The following is a 16,291-nucleotide window of genomic DNA, read 5'->3' on the forward strand; positions in this document are numbered from 1 at the left end:
TTCGAAACAAGAGTCCATCATTAAAACCAAGAAGAGGATGAGGAGGTGGTTGATGGACTCAACGACGATTCATCGAGAATTCCACACGGATGGATTTCCACAATTATGTGCACAAGGAGATGACATTGGAAAATTCAAATGATGTAATGTTGTATGCCCGAGGAAAACATACACCATTAATCATTAGTTCAAAGGTGTGACCGAAATACGACCTTAGGCAGCAAGATCAATGTTAGAGTGATGATTCAATAATCAACAGCCTAAGAAAGAATTGTCGATCATTAACATTCAAAGCAATAGGGTTGCCAGAAGTACAAAATCCAAGCAACACGTTAGATGGTATCCCGGTTAGAATCAACACGGGGACCAAGAAAGAATGGTGACAGTGAGAAGTATCACTATGCCAAGAATTTTCAAAGAGGTGAAGCAATCCTCACAACATACTCGGCATAAAGGACAGTAATACTTCAAGGTAGAATATAATGCAAATAGGATAGCAAGTTGCATCCATAACATGGACAAGCTCACGATGAGAAGAAGTTCAGGGTGTTGTCGATGATAACAAAAATCATCGAGGGCAAGGAGGGTATTTCTTAACATGAACACAGTTGACATCTCGAAAGAAGTCAAAGTGTTGAAGGTGATCCGACACATTTGCCAGGAGGTTTCAAGAGGACGCCATCAAACAGTAACGGCATCAAGCAGGGAATGACGACGTGAAAGTCATAGGAACAACAATTAAGATGCAAGCTCAGAATCAAAGTTGCCTTTCAGAACAAGAAACATGATGTTGAAAGCTCGACGTAAGTCGTGCTCACACTCTGAAGAATTTGTGCACCGAAGAAGGTCGAGGTAGCACAATCAAAGATAGCAAGATAAGGGTGTAGCCGATGGTCTAGGAAGACATGACTGAGTTTAAATTTTCCCAGTAACAATTACTAGGGGTATTTGAATTTTAGAGCAGATTTGATTTACTAAACGGTGTCCTCGGTTGACGGCAACCTAGAACCCGTAGAGTGATTACGACAAGGCAAGTTATTACTTCAACAAGTTAGTAAGATGCCGTGCAAAGGCATGATATCCTCGAGATACCACGGGGTAAAAATCGAAGGTAGAACATGATAGAAGTTGAACTAGGTCGTTGACCGACAACAACAGATACTTTAACCTTGTCAAAAATTGACGAGGCCTGGAATGGATTTCTTTCAGACATATGGGAAAAAGGACAGTATGGTCGAACCAAATCTGCAAGGTTCAATTTAAGGATACCGAAAGAATCATACAGATGGGTAATCATTTTGCAAGAAGCTTCCGAGACGGTCTACATCATTTCCATGGGCATGAACACAAAGTTCAAGGTCGACTCCCACTTTTCCAATGCATAACATTTCATTTACTTCTCGCTCTGATAAAGTTGTAGTGTTGGGAATTTATCTGGCAAGACACCAGAAGAGTATGACTCATGAAAACTTTCGGTTTCGGGTTCACACGGATTAGTGAAAGTATAGGTTCAACCCATCGGGGCATCTTAGGAACATATACTACAAACTTCAAGAGTACATAGCACAAGCTTGTAAGCAGAGTATGGCTGGCAAAACAGAGGATACAATTTACCTAAGGTATTATGTATCGGGGGAAGGACTCACAAGGTGATTGAAAATGAAGGACACTGTCGGATAATAATCCAACAATGGATCGGGCGATCCACAATGGAGCTGATGTGAGTATCGGTACTCACTTAGAGGAAGAAAGAATGCAGAGGCATCAAATTCAAGAAACACCTGAATAGTCTGATGCTTAAATACAAAGAAATTATGGCTTCCAAAATAAAGGATCAGAAGCAGACGCTCTGATCAAGGATGGATAAGTTGAAATGACTTAGTTGTACAATCAATAAAGGTTTGAATTGTCGAGAACCAACTCATGTCTAGGAGGACGTCTGAGTTGGAAAGATAATTTAAAAGGATAACCTGATGATTGCATGCATACGCACATATTGAAACCATAGGCTTAAAATGACAACGGCAAGGGATGTCAACGAAGACTACTAGCAATTTGGAATTAACCATAATGCCAGCAGGCAAGAAATTCAAGAGCAATAAGTTGCTGAGGATTTTGGAAAATCGAATAGCACTTCGAAGAATTTTTGCGAGACACAAGAACAACTGGGATGAACGGATCCTCGATAAATGTGAGGCATTATCCGTAAGGTTTTTAATGCAGAAAGGAACTGTATGGCAGTAAACTCAAAGGATTTTCGGAACAACGGAGACTATTTCGAGGCATCTTGTAACAACAAGAGTGATGAGGAATGATCATGTGAATGACAGGGTAATCATCCACGGGGATATATCAGTGGTAGGAATTACAAAGGCAATGAGCAGAAAGGGCTCGGGATAACATCGATGGGTATCCTCAAAATCTTCTGACGAAGTAGGTGATCTTCCGGCATGAGGGCTCTCCGGGAGAAATTAATTACGAGAGCCTAGAGTCAGTGTTAGTAAAATCATTTAACCCGAGTAGAAGAGAGATCAGAGTCCCAGAGTATAGGTCGAGGAATAAAAGATACTAATACCTCCCAATGGCGACGTGGGCCCGTAAGCCACACAACCATGTTAGTAAAAGTTTTTCAATGACTAGACTCGACTTCGGCCAAGGAGTTGGAAAGGGGGATTCCTACAGGCAGTCGGCTCTTATACCAACTTGTGACGCCCCCGATTTAATCGTACACTAATAATACACGCAAACGTGTACGATCAAGATCAGGGACTCACGGGAAGATATCACAACACAACTCTACAAATAAAATAAGTCATACAAGCATCACATTACAAGCCAGGGGCCTCGAAGGCTCGAATACAAGAGCTCGATCATAGACGAGTCAGCGGAAGCAACAATATCTTAGTATAGACATAAGTTAAACAAGTTTGCCTTAAGAAGGCTAGCACAAACTGGGATACAGATCGAAAGAGGTGCAGGCCTCCTGCCTGGGATCCTCCTAAACTACTCCTGGTCGTCGTCAGCGGGCTGCACGTAGTAGTAGGCACCTCCAGAGTAGTAGTAGTCATCGTCGACGGTGGCGTCTGGCTCCTGGGCTCCAACGTCTGGTCGCAGCAATCGAGTATAGAAAGGGGGAAAAGAGGGAGCAAAGCAACCGTGAGTACTCATCCAAAGTACTCGCAAGCAAGGAGCTACACTACATATGTATGCATTGGTATCAAATGGAATAAGGGTATCATATGTGGACTGAACTGCAGAATGCCGGAATAAGAGGGGGATAGCTAGGCCTTTCGAAGACTACGCTTCTGGTAACCTCCATCTTGCAGCAGGAGAAGAGAGTAGATGGTAAGTTCACCAAGTAACATCGCATAGCATAATCCTAACCGATGATCCTCCCCTCGTCGCCCTGTGAGAGAGCGACCATCGGTTGTATCTGGCACTTGGAAGGGTGTGTTTTATTAAGTATCCGGTTCTAGTTGTCATAAGGTCAAGGTACAACTCCAAGTCGTCCTGTTACCGAAGATCACAACTATTCGAATAGATTAACTTCCCTGCAGGGGTGCACCACATAACCCAACACGCTCGATCCCATTTGGCCGGACACACTTTCCTGGGTCATGCCCGGCCTCGGAAGATCAACACGTCGCAGCCCTACCTAGGCACAACAGAGAGGTCAGCACACTGGTATAAATCCTATGGCGCAGGGGTCTGGGCCCATCGCCCATTGCACACCTGCACGTTGCGAGGGCGGCCGGAAGCAGAACTAGCCCCCTTAATACAAGAGCAGGCTTACGTTCCAATCCGGCGCGCGCCACTCAGTCGCTAACGTCAGGAAGGCTTCAGCTGATACCACGACGTCGAGTGCCCATAACTGTCCCCGCGTAGATGGTTAGTGCATATAGGCTAGTAGCCAGACTCAGATCAAATACCAAGATTCGTTAAGCGTGTTAAGTATTCGCGAACGCCGACCAGGGCCAGGCCCACCTCTCACCTAGGTGGTCTCAACTTGCCCTGTCGCTCCGCCACAAAGTAACAGTCGGGGGCCGTTGGGAACTCAGGCCCACCACTACCTGGATGGAGCCACCTGCCCCTTCAGCCCCCATCTCCGAACAGTACCACAGGTAATGTAACAGTGTAAAGTATATAGTATATGCCCGTGATCACCTCCCGAAGTGATCACGACCCATTAGTATAGCATGGCAGACGGACAAGAGTGTAGGGCCACTGATGATAAAAGTAGCATCCTATACTAATCATTAGGATTGCAGGTAAAGGTAACAATAGTAGTAGCAAGGACAGGCTATGCATCAGGATAGGATTAACGGAAAGCAGTAACATGCTACACTACTCTAATGCAAGCAGTATAGAGAAGAGTAGGCGATATCTGGTGATCAAGGGGGGGCTTGCCTGGTTGCTCTGGCAAGAGTGAGGGGTCGTCGTCGATGTAGTCGATCACGACGGTATCGGCGGCGGTCTCAAGGTCTACCGGAAAGAAGTAACGGAGGGGGAACACAATAAATAACAGATCAATCAAAGCATCACAAAGCATAACAAGGCACACGTGGTGCTAGGTGTGACCTAACGCAGTACTGCGCATGTCGGTCGGAGCGGGAAAATATTCGGAGGTATTTTCCAGCTCTGAGAAATTAACGGTTAGATGAAACGGAGGGAAACTTTCCATGTTCATCATGCTTGAGGTGCGTGGTAGGTCAATGAGTGGCATATTTGGATTCGTCTAATTTTTCTGATCATCTTTCATATATAAATTATTTCGATCCGACTTACGGATTATTTTCTATGGATTTTCAAAATTTATTCAATTTTCTGAAATTTCTACATTTATTTAATCGAATTGACCAAGTCAATTTGACTGGTCAAAAGGGGAGATGGTGGCCCATATGTCATAAGCTATACCTAAACAAATAACTAAAACTAGCTTAAATAAATGCGGGTCCACATGTAATAGGCTTAAACTAATTAATTAACCAACTAATCTGAACTAAATTAGTTTAGACCTAATTATACTAGGCCGGCCACACACGGCTGTGGCACAGCCCATGCGCACACAACGCGCACACACAAAGCTAGGGAGTAACTCTATTCCTTTTAACACAAGATAGAATGTTATGATTTTTGTAGGATTTAATCCATGCATTATCTGAAGTAGGTCCAATGGAACAAAATGAAGCTTGTTACGTCTACTTTCCGTTCATATAATTTTTACCCATGTTAGGATTTGTCTTATCACTGTTTAGGAGTTGTTTAAAGGGCTAGACATTGTAAAAATACAAAAGCTAGCTAGTATAGCTACAGTACTAGCAGTAGTAGTATATGTAGAGCATTGGCAGTGGTGTGGCGTTGGCGCGGTTGGGGGCAGCAGGCGACGAGCAGCGGCAGCCGGAGCAGCGAGCGTCAGCAGCAAGCAGCGGTAGCACACGACGGTGGTGATGTGCAGCGCGGCAGACGCGGGCGGGCAGGGGCGCGGTTGGAGTGAGTAGCAGCAGCGGCGAAGTGGCAAGTAGCAGCAGGTACAGGGAGCAGCAACAGTCGTGCATCCGCGGCAAAGCAGCGGCCGAGCAACGGGGACTGCGGGCGGATGTGGGTGCGGGCTGGCGGGTCGGACTCGCCGGCCACCACACCGCAGCCCAGGCCCTTGTAAGCAAGGCCTTCCGTACAGGTTTTTATTGGCCGACGGCCCGGGCAGATGCACAGCATCTGGTCCAACATTGTGTTGGTTGCCAGCTTTTTGCAAACCAAAGCCACATGCCACCTACCGCCCTCCAAACAATCCCCATTACTTGACCCTTTGCGGTCTGGGGGCTTGATATGGTCGGACCCCTCAATGGGGGAACCCATAAGAAAAAATACTTACTGGTCATGGTGGATAAATTCACCAAATGGACAGAAGCCAAACCTGTCAAAACGGCTGAATCCGGACCGGTGATAGACTTCATATCCGGGGTTGTACACCGTTATGGCGTCCCCCACAGCATCATCACTAACAACGACACGAACTTTACAGCCGACGAGGTGAAACTTTGGTGCAGCAACATGGGCATTAAGCTCGATTATGCTTCTGTCTATCATCCGCAAACTAACGGTCAAGTCGAACGAGCGAATGGTCTTATCATGAGCGGCATTAAACTCAGATTAGTGTGGTCCTTAAAGGAATCAGATACGCATTGGGTAGAGGAGCTCGACTCCGTACTATGGGGGCTGCGGACCAGGCCGAATCGCACTACCGGATACACACCATTTTTTATGGTGTACGGCGCTGAGGCGGTGCTACCTTGCGACATAATTGATGACTCACCTCGAGTGCGCATGTACGAAGAAAGAGAGGCCGGGATTGATCGGCAGGACAGTTTGGATGCCCTGGAGGAGGAACGTGACATAGCAAAGGCCCGTTCCGCATTCGATCAGCAACAGGCTCGAAGGTATCAAAGCAGAAAGTATGGGACAAAACCTATAACATTGGCGAACTAGTTCTACGCCTGCCAGAGAAGAAAAAGAACAAGCTCAAGCCCAAATGGGAAGGTCCCTTCATTATCGACCAGGTTTTGACCGGTGGAGCGTGCCGTCTGTGGGATGCATCAGATAATCGACTCGAGCCAAACCCATGGAACGCAGCCAGACTCCGAAGGTTCTATGCCTAGCGCCGGACTCTATGTTCGTCTCCTTACCTCCATCAATTTTTTGCACATCCGTTTTTTCTCTCTTTCTCTCTCTATTTTCCCTTCAAGGCCCTAAAGGGCTACACTTGTGTCTTGGTTACACAATCTTGACGCGCTAACCGCGCTCAATATACCTGGGGGCTTCCTATACAGAAGCTTAATCTAATTACCTTTCCGGGCTTTATGCCCCACACTTGTGTTATCCTTCCGCATGTACCTTTTTTTGCCATTATATGCATCGATATGACTTAAGTTTTGGCTAAGCTGGGTTGCCTGGCTCTTGTATTTATGCCCTACGTTCCCGTTAATTCGGCTAGGGCATAAGGGGAGCACCTCTGTGATTGTTACTGTTGGGTCAGCCAGATGTGTACCTCAGACTTGGTGAAGCCGAAAGCTAGCGTTCTTAAGGGAATATTTGGTCGGTGAATAAAAGATGACTTTCATTTAAATTACTACATGCCCCCAGATGTTTTTAGCCTACGTCTCGCAGTTCGGACATGCACATTAGGGCATGCGTACCCAGGGAAAGAAACCCTTAACGGAACTATTCTCCCTGGAAGATGTTTCTTACTATCCATGTAATATAACATAGCTAGTTGGGTACTTGTCTGTTCAAGCACTTATGACCCCTACGCCTGGTTTCCATGCATACCCCCGGTTCTTATATAACCGAGTGGGTATTTGGATACACTCCGAACTATCGGGTCCAGAGGTCGAAGCGAAAAGGTCCGCCATGACAAATGATTTACAATCTGACTAGGGACATTACATATGTCACTTGAAGTACACAGTCACTAGGACTGATTAAATTCTTCTTCTATACCATCCAACAGGCTGTCTAGCCTACAATCCTGTTAGGAATACTTTGCGGCTAATTCTACTTGATCATACACTAAACTGACGGGGATCTCTTTCCCATCGGGCCCCACAGGTCCGACCTCGGCCATGTGGTTTGGGTCAGTCTTGGTATACCGTGTCTTCACCATAGCCCAGGCTTCCCTTGCACCTTGTCGGCAGGCTGATATCTTCCATAATCGGAAGCGCCGCCGCGCTCCCTTGAGCTTCTCTATAAGCTCCCCCATGCTTCCTGGCGGGGACGCGGATGGCCACAAGGCTTGGGCAATACTCTGCATCACCTGCCAAACTTGTTCGTGCAGTTGTGAGAGCTCTGGTAGAAGATCACCCAAAGACCCGGGCATCTCCTCCGCGGGATGACCCGTCAGCATATCTGCAGACATAACGCTGTTAGGAGGCTTCCTCGCCGAACTCCTTTAAAAAGTTCGTTCAAGTACTTACTGAAAATGCCGCGCCGAAGCCGTTTATTCTCCTTCACGGAGTCCGCAAGCTGGGCTCGGACATCTTTCAGTTCCATGCCCAGCCGGATATTGGCATCTTGGAGATCAATTTTCTCCTGCCTGACTCGCGTCAGCACGCGCTCGCCAGCATTTCGCTGTCGGTCATCACATCCCGTATCCGCCTCCACGGCCTCCGAATTCACTCCGGGGCCACCTGCAACATCTATTGTTAGATGTGCATACATGCCGCATACTACCTAGTACCGATATTCTTTGCAATAGACAAAATAAGTACCAGGGGGACCCTTTTTGGACTCCTTCAATGCGGCAACAACGGCTTCTAGCTGGGCCTTGTACTCGTCCAGCTCTTGAGACAATTGGGAATTCTTCTCCGTAAGAACATGCACAAATAATGATCCTTAAATCAGTTGCGTCAACTGTTTCAAGTCTCGGGGGCTACTGATACATATAATCGTTAGATTTGCTTACCCGTATATCCCTTACATACCGGTCCCTGGCTCTGGCTAGACCATTTTGAGTAGCACGGATGTACACGTCTCCGGAATTGAAGGCATCAAATGCCTCTGGCGAGAAACAATCGTCACAGAGTACGGCCCAGTGACGCCTATGATTCATGGCGCTCTCCACTTCTGAATTTTTAGCGGATAGTCTATCCGCATCTTCTGTAGGAGGAGCATCCGGCATCCGCCCCATGTTGGCTTCCGCCTCTATGTCCGGCCCTGGGGACCGACTGGTGGAGGCGTGATTGGCGGCCTCTCCAGATATAGTCCGGCGAGCGTTTTTTCTATTAAAGAAGCATGGATGTCATTGCATTTTGAGAAAGACGATAACCACGGAGCGAGGTTTTGTGTCATACCTCTGCGTCGGCGTCTCCGTCCTGACCGCCTTCCTTTTTGGCCTACCCGGCTTTGGTGCCTCTTGTTGGCGAGTTGCTGCGGGGTCGGCACGGCGTCCCGAATGCCTTCCTTGTAAAACACCATATGTGTACGGTAGGTGAAGTGTCTAAAGGGAGATCCTATTTTTGGAGTTGGGATTTTGGTTTTTCTTACGTGCGATGCAGGGAGCAGCCCGGGATAGTCGGCCGTTATGGCCACCATGGCGTCATCGCAGCTCAATTGATAGAATTGCCTGTCTATCAGCTCCACGAATATGTCCGGATCCTCTTCGAGTCCGGGACGAGGGCCCGGCCAGGGTCCTCTGGTTGTGGAGATAGGCTGTTGACCTCCCTTACAGCTTTTCGCAATTCCTGCCGTAAAATGGCAAGGTGAGTACCTACGACGAAGAATGCGGGAAGAATGGGAGTAAAGAGGTATAACTCACCCAGCTTGGAGGGTTTTACATGGAGAATCCATCCCGTGGCTTAATACGGATGAACTCCTCTTCCTCTCCCTTTAACAACTCAGACAATATTTTTGCTAAAGCAGCAGCGGAGTCCGGTCCCTTATGCCCGCAAGGGGTGGCATCATCTTCCCTGTTAAAACACCATAGGGGGTGCCCTCGATATTGAAGTGAATGCACTCCCCGCACTATGCATACTGACATAACCTCGATTATTTTCAATCCTGATTGAGCCAGCGCTTTAATCTGGTTCATCAGGTAGAGGACTTCTCCGTTGTCTTCCTCCTAGCGGCTCCGTGGGCGCCAGCTTCGGCGTTTCTTCAGAGGAGCATTGTTGAACTCAGGAAGACCCCGCCGAACAGGGTTTGGAAGGGGGACGTCCTCCATATAAAACCACTGTGAAGGCCAATCTTCGGACATCTTCTTCGGAGTACCAGACAGGTATCCGGTTTTGGCGATGCGCCATATTTCGGCTCCGCCCACCTGATAAAGTGACCCCTTTTGTGTGCGGGGCACAAGGCAAAATAACCTCTTCCACAGCTCGAAATGAACCTCGCAGCCCAGAAATAGCTCGCAAAGGGCAACGTATTCGGCGATGTGTAATATGGAAGCAGGGGTGAAATTGTGCAGTTGGAGGCTGTAAAACTCCAGGAGCCTGCGGAGGAACAGATGAATTGGAAATCCGAGTCCCTTAGTAAGTAAGGGACAAGGCACACCCGCTCCCCCTTGGAGGGGCTGGGGAAGCTCTCTGCTTGCTCCCCGCCATTATAGGTGGCAAGCCCGGCTCGGACGGGGACCAAATACGTTGAAGGGAGAAATCCCTGGGTCTGCAGCTCTACCAAACGACTGTGCGGGCGAGAGGAGGAGCTGCGGTGGTTGGCCATGATGAGATGGATTTTTTCCGAGCACGCTCCGATGGATTTTCGCTGGGGGAGGAGGGTGTGGATTGGATCTAAGAATCCCCATCCCTTTAATAGACAATTTATTTACCTGGCTAGGGGGCGAATGTAAAAACGCCCTGGCTCCTCGCATTCGCTCGACGCGAGGGTGGCACTTATTGGGCACAGAAGCCTAGAAGTCCAACATTTATAGGAGCCGGACACTACTTTACAGATATTCAAGATTTGGAGAACAACCCGCCTTGCAATGCCGAAGACAATACTGCGCACCGGACTCATCGTCATTGAAGCCTGGTTCAGGGCCTACTGAGGGAGTCCTGGATTAGGGGGTCTCCGGACAGCCGGACTATATCCTTTGTCGGACTGTTGGACTATGAAGATACAAGATTGAAGACTTCGTCTCGTGTCCGGATGGGACTCTACTTGGCGTGGAAGGCAAGCTAGGCAATACGGATATGTATATCTCCTCCTTTGTAACCGACCTTGTGTAACCCTAGCCCCCTCTGGTGTCTATATAAACCGGAGGGTTTTAGTCCGTAGGAAAACATACAATCATACCATAGACTAGCTTCTAGGGTTTAGCCTCTCCGATCTCGTGGTAGATCAACTCTTGTAGTACTCATATGATCAAGAACAATCAAGCAGGACGTAGGGTTTTACCTCCATCAAGAGGGCCCGAACCTGGGTAAACATCATGTCCCATGCCTCTTGTTACCATCCGCCTTAGACGCACAGTTCGGGACCCCCTACCCGAGATCCGCTGGTTTTGACACCGACAGTATTACTACGTCACAAATGATTTCGGCACCAAAGCGTGTGAGAAGACAATGTAGGTTAGACACGGTTGCCGTTAAATAACCGTATGTGATGTACTACCCTGTCCATATAATTGAGTTACGGTGAGATACCGTGTAAACAGCCACTTTGCGGATATCAGTAAAAAAACAGCCGCTCTGCGTATAGAGATGCTGGCGGTGGCCTAGCTAGCGGCTACCGGTGAAGAGGTCAATCCTCGGTTGGTGGACGGTGGCGGCGTCATAGGAGGTCAATCCTCGGTCTGCGACGAGAGATAAGAGGAGCTCAACCATCGAGGTCGGCGGTGGCGTGATTCGAGCACATCCATCGCGGTCGATGGCGGGATAGTGGAGGTCCAACTTCACGCGGCAGCCGCACTAAGCTTTGCTCCTCGACCATGCTGTCTCAGCGTGCCGCCGCATCACGCTTGTCTGTCTGCTGGGTGGAGATCGCCGCGCGGCTAATTAATTAAGGTATTCTTTTCATGAGTGGCTTAATTAAGGTATTCAATTCCTAAGGGTAGTGTTGTACTAGTACTCTGCGTGTAAATTGACTGGCCATTAATTTTTATCATTGCACGTCTGCATAACAACACGGAGCACCCTCGATAATTATAAAAATAAAACCTTGTTATTTATGCACGCATCTTTGGGCAGCAGTTAATCCGTGTATTAATGTTTTTGTTTTGTTTTTAATTACCATTCGTGTGCTGCAGATGGGACGATCTCGATGGATGAAGAATCGGAAAACCGTAGATTTTATCAGTGGCGCGATACGTCTCCAACGTATCTATAATTTTTGGTTGCTCCATGCTATATTATTTACTGTTTTGGATGTTTATGGGCTTTATTATACACTTTTATATCATTTTTGGGACTAACCTATTAACCCAGAGCCCAGTGCCAGTTTCTGTTTTTACCTTGTTTTAGGGTTTCGAAGAAAAGGAAAATCAAACAGAGTCCAATTGGCCTGAAACTTCACGGAACTCATTTTTGGAAGGAAAGAAGCCCAGAAGACTTGAAGTGCACGTAAGGGAACCTTCGAGGAGGCCACGAGGTAGGGGGGCGCGCCCTCCACCCTCGTGGGCCCCCTGACGTACTTCTTCCGCCTATATATCTCCATATACCCTAAAAACATCGGGGAACACAATAGATCGGGAGTTCCGCTGCCAGAAGCCTTGTAGCCACCGAAAGCCAATCTAGACCCGTTCCGGCACCCTGTCGGAGGGGGCAATCCCTCTCCGGTGGCCATCTTCATCATCCTGGTGCTCTCCATGACGAGGAGTGAGTAGTTCTCCCTCGGAGCTGAGGGTATGTACCAGTAGCTATGTGTTTGATCTCTCTCTCTCGTGTTCTTGATTTGGCACGATCTTGATGTATCGCGAGCTATGCTATTATAGTTGGATCTTATGTTTCTCCTCCCCCTCTACTCTCTTGTAATGGATTGAGTTTCCCCTTTGAAGTTATCTTATCGGATTGAGTCTTTAAAGATTTGAGAACACTTGATGTATGTCTTGCCGTGTGTATCTCTGGTGATACTGGGATACCACGTGATTCACTTGATGTATGTTTTGGTGATCAACTTGCGGGTTTCGCCCATGAACCTATGCATAGGGGTTGGCACACATTTTCGTCGTGATTCTCCGGTAGAACTTTGGGGCACTCTTTGAGGTCCTATGTGTTGGTTGAATAGATGAATCTGAGATTGTGTGACGCATATCGTATAATCATACCCACGGATACTTGAGGTGACATTGGAGTATCTAGGTGACATTAGGGTTTTGGTTGATTTGTGTCTTAAGGTGTTATTCTAGTACGAACTCTAGGGATGTTTGTGAAACTTATAGGAATAGCCCAACGGATTGATTGGAAAGAATAACTTTGAGGTGGTTTCGTACCCTACCATAATCTCTTCATTCGCTCTCCGCTATTAGTGACTTTGGAGTGACTCTTTGTTGCATGTTGAGGGATAGTTATGTGATCCAATTATGTTAGTATTGTTGAGGGAACTTGCACTAGCGAAAGTATGAACCCTAGGCCTTGTTTCAACGCATTGCAATACCGTTTGCGCTCACTTTTATCATTAGTTACCTTGCTGTTTTTATATTTTCAGATTACAATTACCTTTATCTACCATCCATATACCACTTGTATCACCATCTCTTCGCCGAACTAGTGCACCTATACAATTTACCATTGTATTGGGTGTGTTGGGGACACAATAGACTCTTTGTTATTTGGTTGCAGGGTTGCTTGAGAGAGACCATCTTCATCCAACGCCTCCTACGGATTGATAAACCTTAGGTCATCCACTTGAGGGAAATTTGCTACTGTCCTACAAACCTCTACACTTGGAGGCCCAACAACGTCTACAAGAAGAAGGTTGTGTAGTAGACATCAAGCTCTTTTCTGGCGCCATTGCCGGGGAGGTGAGTGCTTGAAGGTATATCTTTAGATCTTGCAATCGAGTCTTTTAGTTTCTTGTTTTATCACTAGTTTAGTCTATAAAAGAAAACTATAAAAAAATGGAATTGAGTTTGTCTCATCCGCTTCACCTTTTTAATATCTTTCGTGAGTATGATGGAAAGGATAATTGTGCTCAAGTTCTAGAAGAAGAAATCTTTGAAATGTTTGGCACTAAATATTTGAATTATGAGCATGATTGCAATGTTGTTAGTACGAATTCTTTGAATATCCATAATACTAATGATGATTGCACTAGTTATGATGAAAATGTCTCCTATAAACATGCCAATTTTTGTGGAGTGCATTGGGTTTGTAAGTACACACCAAATAGGGAAGATAGATATTGCAAGAGGCATAAGTACTTAGAAACTAAATTGTTGCAAGAAATTCTTGATGATTGTGCTGAAAAATTCAATATTTTTCGGTCCCCTTGTGAACTTTGCAATGAACATGGTCATTTAAATATCCAATGCAAATTGTTTCATGACCGAATCGTATCCAAAAATTGTGATAATTTGATTACCCTTGAGCATCATAAAGAGCTTAGTCTTCTTTTGGGGTATGAGGAAATGAAACGTATAACTAAGGGTATTCCAAAGTTTAATCTTGATAGATTTCTTAATTTTGATCTAGAGAAAATTTATATATACGGTGCGGTGAATTGTATTGAAAATCCTTATATTGCCAACTACATAAGAAAATAAAACAAATAGAAGATGAAGAGAATACTAATGAAAGGGAAGAGACTTCCCAATACCATCCTATTATTTCTTATGATGAATCAGGTAACGAGGAAGAGCCTCCTATTCAACCAATCTCATTAATAAGGAGCTCCAAAAGGAGGATTGAACCCACACATGATGTGGTGAACAAGAAGAAAAGAAAAAGGAAGAGAGGTAAAAAGATATCTCTCCCAAATAATGCTGCTTCTATTACTATTGTGCCTCATGAAAATATAATTGTGGAAGATAATTATACTTCTTATAATCTTGAAAATCTTTTTGGCACTTGCTTGGAAGAATATGATAATTGCTATACTATTGGTGCTATCCATACTATTAATTATGAGAGTGATTATGCTTATGATATGAAAAGGCCCAAGCTTGGGGATGCTATGTTTGATGAAGATGATGTTTTTGAGAATATATTTTCTGCAATTAATGTTTGTCCCAAGCTTGGGGATGCTACGTTTAATGAAGATGATATTTTTAGTCCCCCAAGTTTTGATATGCAAATTTATAATGATGATAGCATGCCTCCTACCTATGATGATTATTGTGATGATACTTATGCTATAAAAAGTAGTGATTATATTTATAAAACTTCTCATGATTATGGTTACCCATTTTCTGAACATTACTCTTTTAATGTGGAAACAATTTATAGTATTGGAGTCTCTTATGATGCTCCCACTATTCCGTATGAGAAGAATTTTGCTTATGTGGAGAGTAATAAAATTTCTATGCTTGTAGATCGTGAAAAGAATGCTTTAGGTGCTGGTTATATTGTTGAATTCATTCATGATGCTATTGAAAATTATTATGAGGGAGGAATATATACTTGTAGGAATTGCAATAATATCAAGTTTCCTCTCTATGTGCTTAAAATTTTGAAGTTATGCTTGTTTTACCTTCCTATGCAAGTTGATTCTTGTTCCCATAAATTGTTTGCTCACAAAATCCCTATGCATAGGAAGTGGGTTAGACTTAAATGTGCTAGTCATATTCTTCATGATGCTCTCTTTATGTTTCAATTCTTATCTTTTAGGTGAGCATCATTGAAATCATCATGCCTAGCTAGGGGCGTTAAACGATAGCGCTTGTTGGGAGGCAACCCAATATTATTTTTGTTCCTTACTTTTTGCTACTGTTTAGTAATAAATAATTTATCTAGAATTTGTTTAGATGTGGTTTTAGGTGTTTAATTAGTGTTTGTGCCAATTAGAACCTTTGGGAAGACTTCGGGGAAGTCTTTGCGATCATGCTGTAAAAAACAGAAACTTTAGTGCTCACGAGAATTGCTGCCATTTTTTATTGGATAGTGATATTTAGTTAATTATTTTTGCAGATGATTAATAGATAAATTCCTCAGGTCCAGCCATTTATTTTAGAATTTTATGATTTTCATAAGTATACGTTTCATCCAGATTACTACAGACTGTTCTGTTTTTGGCAGATTCTGTTTTCTATGTGTTGTTTGCTTATTTCGATGAATCTATGGCTAGTAAAAGAGTTTATAAACCATAGATAAGTTGGAATACAATAGGTTTAACACAAATATAAATAAAGAATGAGTTCATTACAGTACCTTATGATGGTGATTTGCTTTCTTATACTAACGGAGCTTACGAGTTTTCTGTTAAGTTTTGTGTTGTGAAGTTTTCAAGTTTTGGGTAAAGATTCAATGGACTATGGAATAAGGAGTGGCAAGAGCCTAAGATTGGGGATGCCCAAGGCACCCCAAGGTAATATTCAAGGTCAACCAAAAGCCTAAGCTTGGGGATGCCCTGGAAGGCATCCCCTCTTTCGTCTTCATTCATCGGTAACTTTACTTGGAGCTATATTTTTATTCGCCACATGATATGTGTTTTGCTTGGAGCGTAATTTTATTTCATTATGTTTTTCTTGCTGTTTGAATAAAATACCAAGATCTGAAAATCTTAAATGTTAGAGAGTCTTCACATAGTTGCATAATTATTCAACTACTCATTGATCTTCACTTATATCTTTCGGAGTAGTTTGTTGTTTGTGGAGGAAATATGCCCTAGAGGCAATAATAAAGTTATTATTTATTTCCTTATATCA

This window comes from Triticum urartu, chromosome 1A (assembly GCF_056163025.1).
Source record: "Triticum urartu cultivar PI428250 chromosome 1A, HENAU_Tu73, whole genome shotgun sequence".
In the NCBI taxonomy this organism is placed as follows: Eukaryota; Viridiplantae; Streptophyta; class Magnoliopsida; order Poales; family Poaceae; genus Triticum; species Triticum urartu.